Source organism: Lutra lutra, chromosome 9, assembly GCF_902655055.1.
Source record: "Lutra lutra chromosome 9, mLutLut1.2, whole genome shotgun sequence".
NCBI lineage: Eukaryota > Metazoa > Chordata > Mammalia > Carnivora > Mustelidae > Lutra > Lutra lutra.
In genome coordinates this window covers 33,229,949-33,247,173 of record NC_062286.1, presented here as the reverse complement: position 1 = coordinate 33,247,173, position 17,225 = coordinate 33,229,949, and the positions used below count along the sequence as shown (strand labels likewise).

The following is a 17,225-nucleotide window of genomic DNA, read 5'->3' as shown; positions in this document are numbered from 1 at the left end:
AGATGAAAAAGAGTGTTGTACATCTGAGCATCGACAAAGGAGTTCCAACAAGTGGAAAGGCTGCCCAGGCTCCAGCTTGACTCCCAAGGTTCTAAAATAAGTGGTTTTTTTTTTTTTTCTTCTTCTTCTTCTTTTTTCTTTTTCTGAGGTTGTCTAATGAGAATGCTGGTTGGGAAGGACTGGGTGAAGAAGCAAGTGAATTTCAATCTCATTGAGGTCAAGAACTTTATTTCATTCCTGTTTGTATTCCATGTGGTTATTGGCTCCCTCTAGGCCTTACAGAAAGAAAGAAAAGAAAGATTTATTAATCATCAAGTGGTCACTTTTGTAATACAAGCAGGAGAAAGATTTTTATTTAAAAAATTATGTTGTTAGATATACTAAACAAAGCATGAAGCATGCTATTTCTTTTAATTTTTTAAAATTTTTATTTATTTATTTATTTCAGAGAGAGAGAGAGTGCATGCAAGAGCAGGGGAGGGGGAAAGGGAGGGGGAGAAGCAGACTCCAAGAACCAGAGACAACTTGGGGCTCATCTCAGGACACTGAGACCAAGACCTGAGCTGAAGCAGACACTTAAGAAACTAAGCCACTCAGGTCCCCCAAGTTTGGGGAATTTTTCTTATATGACTATGTGTCTTTCTTTATGTGTCTGTGATGTATTTGTGTGATAACGAAAGTATGACCTTGAAGTAATGAGGCTTAAAGAGACACACGTTTCAGACAATATATTGGTGTTGAAGTGAAGTTTAATGAAATTAGGCATGCTAAAGTATTTCCCAAACTCAAGCGTCATCCAAACATAAAATGTTGCAATTACAGATTAGTCAACAGCACATATTTATTGATCAGCTCCTTTGATCTCCTTTGATCTATCTCAATAAAATAATGACATTGTTAGGAACCAGGAAGAATGAAATGACTTGCCCATAGCTATACAAGTCAAGAAAACAGAGCACAACCAATATAAAAATTGATGGCAGGCTACAGAGGCAATGCATATCCAAGACCATTTAATGATGAGTCACTCTTACCTGTCCCATACACAATTTGGCTTTGGAATATATTGTTACTTGTTTCTGAAGGAGCTTTTTTGTCATTGTAAATTCAAATCATGACAGCTCAGAAGCTGTCATTAAGAATAAGAATACACTGAAGCACTTTTTTCCTCCTCCACAGTCTTGCAATCTATGGATGAAATGTGAACATGGAAACAGAAAAAGATATGAAACCTGTCTGGTTTCAATAACTTCATACCTGGAGCCACTGGCGATTGTGTTTGCCCTTATTCTCAGCTGCAATCACTCAGTCTCACAGTTGGACAAACATCTCATTCAAAATCAACCTCCCATTCTTGATTGCTCCCTATCAGGCTCCTGCCATTGCCAGCTGTTTCTTGATCGGAACACATTGCTTTAAGATTTGCCTCTTTATGTCCTCCAAGCAGATGAACAAGCACAGAAATATTTTGGAACATCTTATTACACTTACCAGTGTTATTTGACTCTGCAATGAGTTAAAAACCAATCACAATGAGTAATGCTGGGGTTGGAGAACTGCCATTTCCACTTACTTGTATCTGTGGATAAGAAACTTGGTGAGATTTTGGACCAGAGACTCTCCATCCATCATGGTTGAAATTTCACATGCATGATGAAAAGACTGGAGGAAAGCAGAGAGATTTACTGAACTGGTTGCCTTTAGAAAGCAATCTCATCGAAGTAGCTTGTAGGTAGTTCTAAAGTATTGCAAATAAAATAAGCTCAGGTTTGGAGAAATATAGATCTCCCTGTAATGTCTGGATATTTTTCTAAACACTTGCCACGCTTTTTTCTATGTTAATGACTGGCTTACATGACGTATACAAGATTTTATGGCCTCCAGTGGCTGTGTGAGACTCTGGACATGGTTAGTTCCTCAGAAATGCATAGTAATGTACTTTTGCAAAGTCTCTTGACTTTTCTTTGGACCAATGGTTGAGTGTGTTTGGAGAAATGCTTCCTACAGTCTCACAGTTCAGTCCTTCCAAGTCCATACCAGCTTCACTGATCTTGCTAAGTCTGACTCCTATTAGCCTGACAGGATGATTCCTGGTTCATCGGTGCCTTTAAATCACCCTCTCCTTCAAACATGTTCGCTGGGGTCCCAGAGGGACAGAATGCTATGGCTTTCCAACATTTTCTCTTTACTCAGGTGTCCAGCAATTACAATCAAAATATGTTGAAATTTCTACCCTTGTTTCAACTCATCTCTTCAAACTCTGCCCATAGCTAAATGAAACATTTGCAAAAATGAAACAAAAAACTTCTTCATTGTATGTTAATGTCTCTGCCTGCTCTGTAGAGATAAGCCTGAGGACATCATCATGGTTAACTAGGCTATCTACATGGGAAGATAGAATAAGATAGAATAGACTTTAAATGATACACTATTATAATTAGTAAAGGTTTTTAAACACAGATTTTTAAAATAGTATCTGATGACAAAAAAAAAAAAACCACACCAAATAACAGCAGAATCTGAGTAGATTAATGTCCTTAATATTTTTTTTAAATTTATTTATTTAGAAACATTACTTTGGGAAATTATTTGGGAATACAACATTAAAATTAGGTACTATAAATAGATTAGATGGCCTGGAGTCAAGAATATTCCAATCCAGTTTCAAAGGAGAATCTACAGTTTCAATAAAGTACAAAAATAATTGAATCCTGTTACATCTTGTTTTCCTTTGTTTTGTTTTGTTTTTTTAATGAGATATAGAATTAAACTCTCAAGTAACTATGGCTATCCCAACTTGTGTGCTTTTTCCTGGAGGGAGGTCCTTAAGTTCCATATAAAGTCAAAGGAATATCACTGGACACCTATGAAGAGCTTGAGAACTTAAAGCCCAGAGGAATATGAGACCAGTCTGGGCTTTCTATTCTGTTGTTCAAGGGCTCATACATTGGAAGACAAAATTTTTTTTTAATTTTTCTTGCAGATTATGGGACATGAGTTTAGAAAGAAACAAAGGCAAGAGGGCCTATCATTTGCAAATGGCAGAGAAGAGCAAAATCAAGCCCTATGAAGAGAGTAAAAATGAGACGAATTTATCTAAAATCATCTCCCTGGATATCGCCAGCTCAGTTAGAGCCAAATTGCTATTGATGACTTCAAAGCACCAAATCATGTATATGATATATGTTTTGACATGTGATATATAATGCAAATAATCAAATATTTTAACAATGAAAATACCAAATGAATTAAATATTCCTCTTATATAGGGTTATTAGAATTACATTAAGAGACCTTCTAGATGCAGTCTGTTATGTTGAGCACAACGATTCTGCTTTTCAATGCTCTGGGCAGAATTTAAAATGCAAGTGATCATATAAGCATGGCAGACTAATTTTTAAACTAGGTGGAGCCCCAACACTTCATTCTGATGGGAGATCACACCTCTCCTCCTCTTCCTTCTCCTATTCTAATGTATTCAATAGTTGACTTAGAAAGTAAGATGTACCTTTAGAAACAAAGAAGACATTAAGAATTTTCTTGCCAAGTAAGAACCCACCCACCTCCTTGTCTCAGTAAACACTTGCTTTCAAGATTGCTGTAGTATTCTATTAACAAGTCTCATCGAGAAGGAAAATTAAGTCTCATTAAAAAAAAAAATTCACAATTTTGATTGTGGCCAAACTCTCCCTTTAACTTACCCAAAACCAACATGCTAAGCCTGTCACTAGAGGTCCTTCAGGTTTTGTCCATTCCAAGCCTCAGCCAACATGGGCTCCTCACAATGAGTCAAGCAAATTCTTGCTTGACTTCTTGATTCTTGCTTCTTGGCAATGATTCAAACTCTGTCCACCGGGAATTCCTGCTTTCTCATTTACCCATTTATTCACACAGGAACTCAGGACATATGTACTCATTACTTGGTCTATGCCTGTCTCAATTCTAACCCTACTTTGAGACCAAGGAGTCTCATTCAAAGCCATGCAATGGATCCATGACATCTTTCTTTATCTTTCTGATCAAGAATAATTAGCCCGGGACGCCTGGGTGGCTCAGTTGGTTAAGCAGCTGCCTTCGGCTCAGGTCATGATCCCAGCGTCCTGGGATCGAGTCCCACATCGGGCTCCTTGCTCATCAGGGAGCCTGCTTCTCCCTCTGCCTCTGCCTGCCATTCTGTCTGCCTGTGCTTGCTCTCTCTCCCTCTCTCTCTCTGACAAATAAATAAATAAAATCTTTAAAAAAAAAAAAAAAGAATAATTAGCCGATCCACTTATTTTGTCATTTATTCACTTAAATATTGTATTGAATACCTATTACATGCTAAGTCCTAATAATACAAGTACAAATGAAATCTGTTCTCTGACTGTATGGAACTTGAAACGGAGTCGAAAAGCAAACCAATGAAATAGCAGGTACCCCACAATGGTAGAGTGGAAAGGTTGTACAATGTGTGCTCCGGAACCTCAACAACATGGGAAGGTTTAGGGTCCTCTCCCCAGAGGACAAAACTGCTGACCTGAGCCTTGAAATTCAAGGAGAATTAGCTAAATACAGAAGAGAATGAAGAGTGCTCTGTGCAGAAAGAAAAGCCACAGGAAAATAGCACAAGAAGTCTGAGGAAAACCATGGCTTTCTACCTGGCCAGGCTACACACACACGACCGTCACTCAAGGCTGGGGAAATGAAAGGACCTTGGTGGGTGGTGACCAGAGATGACATGAAGATCTGCACTGCAAATAAATTTTGAAACATGTCTGAGAACTGAGCTAAGAAATTTATATTTTATCCTAAATGGTTTGGGGAAGGATTGAACAGTGCTGAGGGCAGAGGGGGAAAAATCAGAATTTGATTTTGAATGTTACCATCATCCACCAAAATACTTGGAACCGAAAAACAAACAAAAACAAACAAACAAAAAAACCCAAGAACTCTCTACAAAAGCCTGATCTCTCAAAATGGATGAAATCCACTTTTTGTATTAATTCTGGTTTTCTTTTTCCCGAAGAACAAGAAGTCCAGGGGTGGGTAGTTCATTGTTGCAGCGACTCAGTGACTGTCAAGAACTGAAATTTTATCTTTCTGTCTGCTCCAGCTTCCTCATCTCACAAGCCTTTGTCGTCCTCCTTGTCCCCTCCTGCCCACTGAGAAGCTGCTGCGATTTCAGAAGTCAAGTCTGTTGTCTGGGAAGGAAACAGGTGGAAGAGGTATTAGGGCCAAAAGGGGGGCAAAAGCTGAATCTGTCCCTTTTTAATAAATAAACATTTTCCTGAAGTCACTGAGGGGATTCTTGTTTACACCTATGTGGCCAGAAACCTGTTACATGGTTGTCCCTAGCTGCAAGGGACAGTGCGGGGGAAATAAAGGGAGAAAAAAAAAAAAAGAGTTTCCCTTTAGGATTTCTTTCTTTTCTTTTTAAGATTTTATTTATTTATTTATTTATTTATTTGAAAGAGAGACAGAGAGAGAGAGAGAATGAGAGCAACTGAGCACACAGAGGGAGAGGGAGAAGAAGGTTCCCCGCTGAACCAAAAGCCCAAAGCAGGGCTCAATCCCAGACCCTGGAATCATGACCTGAGCCACAGGCAGACGCTTCACTGACTGAGCCACCCAGGTGTTACCCAGCCCCCCATTCAGATTTCTAAAGCAGAGAAAAGGAAGGGAAGAAAGGGTCCTGAACAGCTTGTGGGTACAGTCACCATCTGTCATGTCCATCATTGAACTACATTTGGTCAACTTTTAAAATACCATATCTTAATTTTCCTTAGTTATACCTTATTGTTATACAGGATATATATTATATAGATAATATATTATTATGCATATATATAATACATTGTATAGATATATACAACATAAGATGCATTATTATATGGAATATATGTATGTATATACACACACACATAGGTATGTCTGGTTGAAGGGGAAGAAGGGAAGGTTTGAATGTCAGAATATTCTGAATGAAAGAAAAACAAACAACTTGCCCCTTCTTGTTCTGGCCTTGGTGCTTTGCACAAAGATTATGCAAATCTAGAATTCCTCAAACTCACCATTAATAGATCTATCTTGCACTCTTCTCTCTTCTCTTTACTTTTTTAAGATTTTATTTTTAAGTAATCTCTTTTTTTATTATGTTCAGTTAGCCACTGTTTGTAATGTACATCATTAATTTTTGATATAGTGTTCAGTGATTGTGTATAACATCCAGTGCTCATCACACCACATGCCCTCCTTAATACCCATCACCCTGTTACCCCCTTCCCCCACCCCCTCCCCTCTGAAACCCTCAGTTTGTTCCCTGGGATCTCTAATTTTAAAGCATACACAAAGTAGAGACGATAATATAATGAGTCCCCTATTGAGCACTCAACCACCTGCGACGATTATCATTTTGCCAACCGTGTTTCTCCTATCCTTTCCCTTTTCCTCTGGAATGTTTTAAGTGAATTAGTTCCATTTCAGTATGCAAAAATGAATTAACCTTGTATACCTCAAATTTCTTCTTCTTCAAACAAGAGACTCTCTGAGTTTTAACATGACTCAAAAAAATGGTGAACGGAAAAATGTTACTTGGAAATTCTCTCTTATATATATGTACACACACACACACACACACACATAAGAGTAACAACAGACAGGGGAAAGAAAAAGAGAGAGAATTTTAAGACAGAAAAACCCAATTTCCAGGAACAAGAAGGCTAGTGAAGTTTCTACCGCCCTCTGAAGGAGTAACTCACCAATATCTTTATTAGCCAGAGCCAAATTTCTCCTTCTCCAACTTCTATCCTTAAAATTTAGGTCACATTTAAAGTATCAGTCACAGTTAACAAATGTAGCAATTAGTATTCCATTCAAGTTTACATTCTTTAACATTAAAAGAAGTTTTCTAAATCTCACGCTATATGCTAGATGGTAGCTTACTGCTGCTATATTCTAAATGAGAAGCTGTTTAAGGAAGAGGCTGGCCTCTCCTGTCTTAGCGATTTTGATTACTTTGACCTTCTGCTCCTACCCAATCCTTTAAGACAAAGATTTCAGAGTGTTAACAACTATTCTTAACTAAATAAATGCATTAAATACGTATGCATTCATTCACACACAATGTCCATTTGTTCAGCCGCTCATTGATATGTTCATTCATTCACTAAACCTTGTGCAGGTTCTGTACGTATCTTATCGCTAAAATCTTTAAGCATGAAGACCCCGATCAGGAACTGTAACTGTGCCTCTGTTTTCATAAAGCTAAGCAAACCCACATCCTAAAAGCTCTATGTGGGAATCAGGGGGAGAGCGGTTATGTTCCAAACGTCTGGGGAGTAGAAATGCCAATCTGAAAGCATCTTTCCAAAAAGGCATCGTGGCAGGACGGCGGGGCGGGAAATGGGCCTGGCTGGAAGGATCTCTAGATGTGTATTTTTATCGTCCATGTGTTGGATGAAGCGGGGAGCTGCCAGATAGCTGCTTTTCCACAGCTTGCAGTTACTGTTGGGAACAGATCCATGTATGGAAGCGAAAGCCGAAAGGCACAGATAAGCAGAGATCCAGCTATGCAAACCATGTTTAGAGACACTTAAAGGACAAGCATCCCAGGTCCTTTCTTTCTGGTAAATTCGGAGAAGCCATCATCCCGGGTCTTTTTTCACATCCAGCCCATGTGGACTGAACAGCCCAGACTTGACAGAGAGGTAGGTGCAGGGCTTTTTGGGATGAAACTTATCTAAAGGATCATTCAGGAATATTCCCTCCCGAGAGCTCTTGATGTCCTTTAAGGGAAGCTGCCAGATGACATTTTTTTGGGGGGGGAAGGAAAGAAAGAAAAAAAAAAGATTTGGGTTGGGGCTGGTGACTAAGAGATATTTGACAGCTCTGCCTTCACAAAACAGGGCAGCTTGGTTAAAGAGGGAAGGGGACAGCACAGAATGGCCGCCAATTATAATCCCTTTGTCTGGGGTCACTTACCATTTGGATTTTTGTGGATATGAATCTTCCTGGATGTTGCCAGCACCTTTGGAATGGGCCACAGCTTCCCTCAGGTTGTGATATGGGGTATTTTAGCCTGGGATTGGCAGGATTTGCCCGTTTCCTTGCTAGCTCCTCTGAAGCCTGCATAAACTCACACGTGGGGCTAGTTCTTCCTCAGACATGGAAGAGCTGCTTGTAAACGACATTATTATTTTTGGCAGGGGAAGTCATTTTTGCAGTGTTTCTCAGCAGATCGGAGGTTGATTACATCCTGTTCAAAGATTCTTGAGTTGCTTTCACAAACACGGGTCTTGCGCAAGTTGAAATTGCTGAAACCAGCTGTAAGCACTGGACGGCTCTCGCTACCTTTAACATTTTTCTTTCTTTTTTGTTAATGACTGAAAACATAGGAACTTGAGGGGAGATTTTCCCAAAGATTATTCTAGTTTAGCTGTCAAGGATGTTTGAGAATTCTGGATTGGGACAGAACCGCAAAAGCAGCATGTCTCAGGAGTCCAAAGTTTAAGTGTAAACGTGAAGACAAGAACAAAACCAGGATCTCTGTGACTCTAGTCTATTTTCTAAAATACTCGTTAGCTCAAACAAGTCATATCAATAGCACTTTGAAATGCTACTCTAGCTAATTACCAAATTGTAATAATTAGATCATTAAAGTAGTCTTTTTAAAATTGTTGGCAAAATCTGGGAACTATTGCCAAACACTCACAAAAGTCAAAGGAAAAATTTATAGGTCATATCTGTAAAATGTGTGTGTTTTTCCAAGATTGAATTAAAAGAATTTTTGTGCAAGAAAATGAAATGTAAATTTACAATTTCAGTTGTTGAGAATAATTTGTCTCTATTTCAAGCAAGATTTCAGCCCCCTTGTTATGTAGGTCTTCAATCTTAAAGTAGCGCATAAGAGGGGGGAAAAAAGAAAGAAAAAATTGAACGTGTTTTTTCCCTCCCTGATGACAAAGGATGACATGCAAAATGATTAATAAACAAGTGTAAGAAAATAATAAAATGGTTTATAATACCGAGCAAGGAGATGTTCTTTGTATAAATTAGCGGAAAAAGCAATTCGCTTATGTGATATAGATAAGATGACTATAGTTAAGCGGTGGCCTCTTTCAAATTGTGAAGTTTCCATAATAAAAAAAAAAAAAAAAAAAAAGCAGCAGATAAGGAAAAAACATTGTTCTATTCCAGTAATAATACTTCATCATTGCTAAAATAATTATAATACAAAACATGGATGTTTTCATCAAATTATTCCTTTTCACGTCTAGACTATTTACACTGACAACACGTTAAATTAACAGCACATTCAAACTTACCCTTCACACATCTCTAAAATAGGCTATTTAACAACACTAATATTCTGTAACCTCACGCGCATGCGCGCGCATGCGCACGCGCGAGAGAAGCAGGCAATAAACTATGCCTTCCTTTTTTTAAACCAACAGAGACAAGCTGTCATAACTTTAGCTAAAGTGGAACAGGCCTGCAAAAGGATGGCTTTAAAATATTTAATTAAACACTACATACCAACCAGCTTTTCTAAAGGAACAGCACAGCAGGAGTCTGGGCAATTTTCAATAAATAAAAGGTTATTATAAATTATGTCACTAGTATTTGTGACCAGATGCAATGCAAAGATGACATCATTGGCTGTTTTCTCAGTTTCTTACTGCCAAGTACATTTCATCTCATGTGCATTCCTCATGAGAAATGCCTATTCCTGTTCTTCTTTAGCAAGCAAATTTGAGAAGTGTAATATAAGTAATAAAGAGTGACTTACTGCTATTTTCATATGGTCTATGTAAACATCTATGAAGAAAATTGACAAATAAACTACTTGACCTTTTGACTATGACCTCTGAAGCCCTCAGGGATAACTATACATGTAGAAAATCTTGGGAAGGTCATATTTTGAGAAGGGCATTGAAAATATTGACAGTCTCGTGGGGGGGGGGGGAAGAGTTAGATGTTCTATGCCATAGTTAGCTGAAGATATGAAGGAAATTCATGGTGGCCAAGAATGACACAGGAGTTGAAATTTATCCCAAGAGCATAGAGCACGGATTTGAGGCTACCGTGTATATGGCAGGACCAGAGAGAATAGCTCCTGGGCTGGGTCAGCTGTGCCCCAATGAGTAGGAAGATTAAGGGCTTTTAGGGGCTTCAGTGGGAAACAACTTCCCTGAATACTGAAGGGGGAGTTTATATGAAAGTAAGAATAGAAGTTTCCTTTTCCAGAGGTATGAAAAATTTTGGCTTACAGGAAAATTCATCAAGTTTCAAGGAAATGATAGCATTGGTTACTTTTTTTTTAAGAATCCCTTTAGGAACATAAAATAAAATAAAATTCTCTCAGATGATTAAAAACTGTGGGACTTTGAGTGATCTCAGACAAACCACTGATGACTGCAAGAACCTGAAAGGCGACATGAGACTAGGGAACAAATTTGAAGACCAGAGAGGCTGTCCACTTTCTTCAAGGTTAATCAATGGGAAGTGAAGTTTCCCCAGAATCCAGACCCTTTGGTTTTCCGATCAGAACTAGCCTGTCCTTGCAGCACATCTTTCTTAAAGTTATACGCTCTTTTCAAGTGTCATGGCAAGATATTAGAAGAATTTCATGCCAGAGGGTTTTTAAAGGCAGTTTTAAGGTATATAAAGTAACAAGAAGGTAATGAACTCTGTGACACTTGGTGCCGGTGAGGAGAAGATGGGCTTTCCTCCCCTTTGACTTCTTCCCATGCCTCTCACCTCTAACTGCTCAGTAGAAGCACTTGGATAAAGTGTTGCCCACACTACACCCCTGATGAACTCCAAATGGTCATGGGGTCCAGGCAAGGGTAGTTTATTTTTTAAATCTATCCCATGAAATTTAAATATGCAGCCAAGGTTAAGAACAACTTCCTTTTTGTAATAAAAAAGGTGGTAACCACTTCAATTTGTTTCAACTGGGGGAGTTAACAGTACCACAGCTGAAGATTAAAAATGAGCTCTTTCCCAAAGAGACTATTTCTTTGAAAGTTTTGTTGATGTAATCTTTGGTGACATGGAGTTCCTCTGTAAAAGTTTCAGAGTATTTAAAAAGAAGTTTCCTCTAAGCCATAGGATTGATATGGATCTATTTGACATTTCATATACTTCTTTAGCCTGAAACATATGCGTGCTAGCCACTATTATTGAAAGGTAAAAAAATATATGAATATGTGATATTATAGTTCTGAACTACAGATGTTGAATGAAATTTTATATTGTTTTAGCAACTATTAAACAGCCATCTTGAAAAGCCTTGTTAATTTTCGATAGCAACTGTTTTCTAAGGAATAAGCAAATCATTGTCTTATTTATTTTTTTTTTTGACTTTTGCATTTCTAAATGGCAAGACTTTTGGAAAGAGGGTGCATGATTTTATGCAAAGTATATATTAATTTGTCACATGTCAAAGTATATGAACAAGAAACTAACGCTAGCCAAAATATGATGAGGATATGTAAGGCCACAAAAGACTTCTGCCATGTAAGTGGGAAATGAAGACTGGGTTGTCCAAACCCTGTAAGGAAAGAGTCTGGACTAAATGCAGGTAAATAAAATTTAAAAGCCTTAGACTTCGGCCCAGGCTAAAAAAGACTCTTCAAGGTAGTGGAAAGCCTCGAGCAGAGTTCTGGCTACTGTGGGTGGGTGGAGTCACACCTGCTAAATTTCATTCTGGCTCTTCAATGTACTCAGGGCTGTGTGACCTTGAACAGGTGACATCACCTTTGTGACCTCCATTTCCTTCCCTGTAAATTGTGGACAATCACAGTGAAAACCACAGTGAAGGGATTAAGTAGAAAAATGCAAACAAGGAGTTTGGCATAGTGGCCAATAAATTGTAAGCAAGAGTAAAATCAAATCAGTCTCTCAAGGAAGTCTCTGAAACTAGAAATACTAAGTAGAACAGTAATCACATTTCAAGGAGAGTATAGATGAATTCCTTTTTAAAAAGATTATATTTATTTATTTGAGAGAGAGCGCACATGGGAGCAGGAGGCTGGGAGGGGCAGAGGGAGAGGAAGAAGCAGACTCCCCACTGAGCAGGGAGCCCGCCCTGCTGGGCTCTATCCCAGGACCCTGAGATCAAAACCTGAGCCAACGGCAGACTCTTAACTGGCTTTGGGAGGTACTGATTAAACACTCTTTGGTTGATTATAAGCATTGAATTCCTCTCCTATCCCAAATCATATCATGAAGTTGAGCCTGCAAACTGTCTAGTAATATACCAAGAATAAATAAATACAGATTTATATTTATTCATGAATATTAAGAGACATACAAAAAAGCAATCTCAAAATGGACTCATATCATCATAGAAAAGGGCACCATTAACAAGATACTTCTTGAATCCTTTTCTGAGTAAGGTGTGTTTTAGGTAGAAATAGAAGAATACATCGAATACTCTATTCAGAGTAATGCATTATGTTCTAATTAATAATAATATATAATAGTAATTATAAGAGTAATTATAAGTATGGTCCTTTCGTCTGTCCAGCAGCTTGTCCCCTGAGAGATAAGATGTGATCATATATGAAATGACATTATCAATTGCAAGCTATTCTTGAATTTCGTTTAGAGAAATATAATTTTAACATATAATTTCTAAATCTTACCTATTTACTGTTGTTTTACCTATATGGATAAAATATATGCTATGAAATAAAAAGCTTTTTTTTTTTCTTTTGGTGAAATCCCTGAATTCTAGATTCAAACAAATCTATTAGCTCCCAAATGTGCATCTTAATGCAAGCTTCCTTAAGGCAAGCTTCCTAGAAACTATCTTGACATGTGTTGAGGTCTATTATTTTCCAAGCATGCTTCTAAACAAGTCATATATGTTAATTTATTAATTCTGACAATTGGTTTGTAAGATAAGCATCCATTTTACAAAGAGTGATACACAGGAAGGTTAAGCAATATACCCAAGGTCACACAGCAGGTAAATAGAAGAAGCAGGATTTGAAGTCTGTGCTTAGCCTCTGTATTACAACTGCCTCACAATTGTTTCCTGGACTTTTAAAAATGGAAACAAATAAATTAATGTATGAAAAAAGTAATGTTGAAAGTATTCAGTATAGTGTCTAATAAGAAAAGCAAACTTTTCCTCAGATTACTGTTCATTTAATTTAGCCTGTTGAACAAGTAAGCTAATCATTTGAAATAGTGCTTCTGAATAAGAATAATAAGAAATGTTTATTTAATATTAAGTATTATCTATTAATGTTGAATATTTATTAAATAACACTTAATATTTCTGAATAAGATATAATATTGATTTTTCTTTGTAAAGTAACATTTCCAAACTGTTGATTGGATACTTTTCAGACATAGAAGTTAAATTATTATTTTGTGACTATATTCCATCCTCTTCCCCTCTCTGTTCATTGTATCATGTTTCAATAAATACACGTCAGAATTTTTACATCCTTCCCCCCATTCTTCACTGTTATGTAGGAAGATAAGTTAGACAAAAATCATAAAATGGGATAAGAATCATCCAAATGAAAGTTAGTATTATATTCAGGGATCCATCTCACATACATGTTAAATTGCCTTTAAATTCCAATTAATCTAAAATGAAGAACAGGAACTCCACATGACATTCAACTTACATTTTAGTTTATGCTTAAGAACATGGGACTTTCAGGAATTCAACATACAATATTGCAGAATTATGTATTCGTTTTGTGAAAACAATGATGTGATCTATTTTACCTATGGTAACAGAAATTATACAGAAGTTGGTTACTTGTTTATTTATTTTATGTTTTGCAAAGAGCATGTCATGAAAAATTACCTCTTTTCTCCTCTTTTTATCATGTGTAGGCAGAGAAATAGAGGTCAAATTCACCCTCTACCACTCTATTGTGTTCTTCCACACAGGAAAAATTATTTATCTTATTGTTTCCCCAGAAATGATTTTGCAACTATTAATTTAAAATATTATTTTCCCTTAGAGAAATCTCTACTCTGATGCAAGTAGGAGAATGGGAAAGCAAATAAGATCAGAGGCAAGCAAAAACTAGAGCTCCTGTAGGCCCCATAAATCTATAAGCCTTAATAGGTTACATTTTTTAAACTACCAAAAGTCAACCACCGTATCAACAGTAAACAGCCGTAATAATTCTTTAAACTAAATCGCAGTTTTCTGAGCAGTTCAGAGGGCGTAAAAACAAAAATAAAACCACAGTATACTACAAACCAGACACCAAAATTTTCATTATTAAGGAACTAAATTTAACTAATACTATATATTTAGCTTAAGTTCAGTCCCTGGGTCCCAAAGCCAAAATTTAGACCCATGCTTTCTAGGGAACACAGATGAAGTAAATACTATAGAGAATGTATGTCCCAAAGCTCATTTTGTTGTTGTTGTTGTTTTCCCTTCAATAATCTATTTGAGTGTATGAGGATAATGTCTAGAGGTAATCTTTGCTGCTTCATGGTAAGAGCTTGGTTTACGGTAAAGACTAAAGCACACTGGGGGCGCCTGGGTGGCTCAGTGGGTTAAGCCGCTGCCTTCGGCTCAGGTCATGATCTCAGGATCCTGGGATCGAGTCCCGCATCGGGCTCTCTGCTCAGCAGGGAGCCTGTTTCCCTCTCTCTCTCTCTCTCTCTGCCTGCCTCTCCGTCTACTTGTGAGCTCTCTCTGTCAAATAAATAAATAAAATCTTTAAAAAAATAAAAAAAAAAAAAAGACTAAAGCACACTGGGAAGACAGAAGAAGTTCCTTGATACTTTGATTCCCTGGTTATAGCACCAAGACCAGTACCACTCACTGCATTCATGGTGGGTGGAAGAGATGAAAGATTCTCTCTCTCTTTTGTGGTCTTACAATTTAAACCTCTTTATTTAAAAATATTTAATTTATTAATTAAATAATATATTAATTAATTTATTTATTAATTAAATAATAAATTTATTTAAAAATATTAGGGGCACCTGGGTGGCTCAGTGGGTTAAAGCCTCTGCCTTCAGCTCAGGTCATGATCTCAGGGTCCTGGGATCGAGCCCCACATCGGGCTCTCTGCTCAGTGGGGAACCTGCTTCCCCCTCTCTCTGCCTGCCTCTCTGCCTACTTGTGATCTCTGTCAAATAAATAATACAATCTTTAAAAAATATATAAAATAGGATATTAGATGCATCTTTGCAATTTGCCTAATCAAAAGGTCCCAGGCTTAAGTGCTTTTCTCAAAATAAATGGGAATTCAGTCACCAAAGATAAAGACTTAACAACACAAAGAAAGCAGCTCGCCCTGGCTGGGACCCTCCTGGGCCAGCAGTCTCTGAGGAGGAAAGGTTTCTTAGCACCGGGTCCCGGTAAGGATGCTGCTATGAGTTGAGGAAGGTCGAAGCTACAGCTCCCCTTGGATGGTATATTCTTATTAATAAGGTTCGATCAGGTCCACCTGTGTAGTACATGAGATGGGGCCACAGAATTGAAATTGCTGCTAGGTGGGCAAGGGCAGCCCCCAAAGGGCATGATGAGGAACAAACGCAAAGAGGCCAGATGTCCACACACTTGGTCGAGAACTTGAAGAAACACTTCTCTTCCTGTTTTCCCTGTCTTACTAGGAGCCTTACTGGGTGATCTCTAGAAAGGTCTTTGTCTCCAAGTGTCTCTGGCTCAATTACATGTCAATTTTCAAAAACGACGAATACAGATCGAATCCATGTTTTTTAAAATCCTGCGTGCTTGTCAAAAGACAGCACTTGCCAATCAAAGCACCTAGAATGGTGGGGGGAGGGTGTTCATGAAAAATTGGCAACACTATTTTAAAATGTCAGTTTTCTAAAGTGAGGAAGTGTGTGGAGTTATTTTCAATTATTTTGTTAATTTCTGTCAAAGAACTGAACATAGTAGAAACTGTTTATAAAGAAGATACCTACATCTTAAGGTGTATATAACATATACCTTAATTGTAATGTAAAGAGGATATATACACCTTAACAGAGGTTCCACAGTGCTAATAGAAGTGGGGTATCAGAGGTATAACTCAATACCAACACCAAATAAAAAGTACAGTAGGATAAGGAGAGAGACAAAAAGAAGGAAAACCATTTTTAGATAGGGTGGTTGGAGGAAGTCAAGTTCAAGCAGAAAATTAAGTATGGTGAGGAAACAAATCACATGAATAATTAGGGGAAGATTATTAACAGAGGGAAGAAACAGCGAGTTGAAAGGGATCGAGGTAAGAGCATCCTTGATCTGTTCTACAAACAGTAAGGAGCCCAGTGAAACTGGATAAAAAGCAGGAGTGGTAAAAACAAACAAACAAACAAACAAACATCAGAGATACAGCCAGCTGCCAGTTCATTAGGTCTTTGAAGCCCAAAGATTTGGAAGACTCAATTGGGGGACTTTAATTCTGAGGGACTTTAATTCTGAGGGCTGAGAAATGGAATGAGCTAACTGACATTTTTTTTTTAGATTTTTTATTTATTTATTTGACAGACAGAAATCAGAAGTAGGCAGAGAGGCAGGCAGAGAGAGAGAGGAGGAAGCAGTCTCCCCGCTGAGCAGAGAGTCTGATGCAGGGCTCGATCCCAGGACCCTGGGATCATGACCTGAGCCGAAGGCAGAGGCTTTAACGCATTGAGCCACCCAGGTGCCCCCATTTTTTTTTTTTTTAAGTTAATTCTTGGCTGCGGTAGGGAGGGTGAACTGTAGAAAGATAAGCAAAAGGAAAAAATGCAGGGCTGCCTGGGTGGCTCCGTTTGTTGGAGATTTGACTCTTGATCTCAACTCAGGTCTTCATCTCAGGGTTGTGAGTTCAGGCTCCAAGTTCAGTTTCACGATAGGCCTGGAGCCTGCTTAAAAATAAATAAAAAAAGTAGGTGATAATCATAGTGCCCTTGTAGGTCGAGTGTCTATATAATTGGTCATGAAGACATTCTTGAGAATAAAAGGGGGAACTATTAATAATTACACCGGATCAATGGCAGTGAACCAGGAATGCCCCGGGGCAAACTGAGACATGGGCTTGCTATAACTATGGGACTGTTTTCAAGAATAAATGAGTACTGAATAGGTGTTCAAGGAAAAGCAGCTAAAAGTTATAGTTACGAATTGTTTCACCAAGTAAGATTTATAATATATTAATGGGCTATTGACTAAACATAATTCTGTGAAAGAATAAACTACGTACTACTATGTAAAACATAGGTAAATTGATTCTTGGAGCTTTTAGTAAGTTAATCTGCCTTGAGAA

General features: G+C 37.8%; 1 long non-coding RNA gene across 1 annotated transcript; it reads right to left on the bottom strand.

The window, feature by feature from the left end:
* Positions 1 to 208: 208 nt before the first annotated feature.
* Positions 209 to 8,215, bottom strand: LOC125109197 (uncharacterized). Its single transcript, XR_007130148.1, has 3 exons — positions 7,957 to 8,215; positions 1,574 to 1,662; positions 209 to 275 (listed from the first exon to the last, which is right to left on the bottom strand). It is a non-coding gene; the product is annotated as an uncharacterized LOC125109197 (long non-coding RNA).
* Positions 8,216 to 17,225: the final 9,010 nt, after the last annotated feature.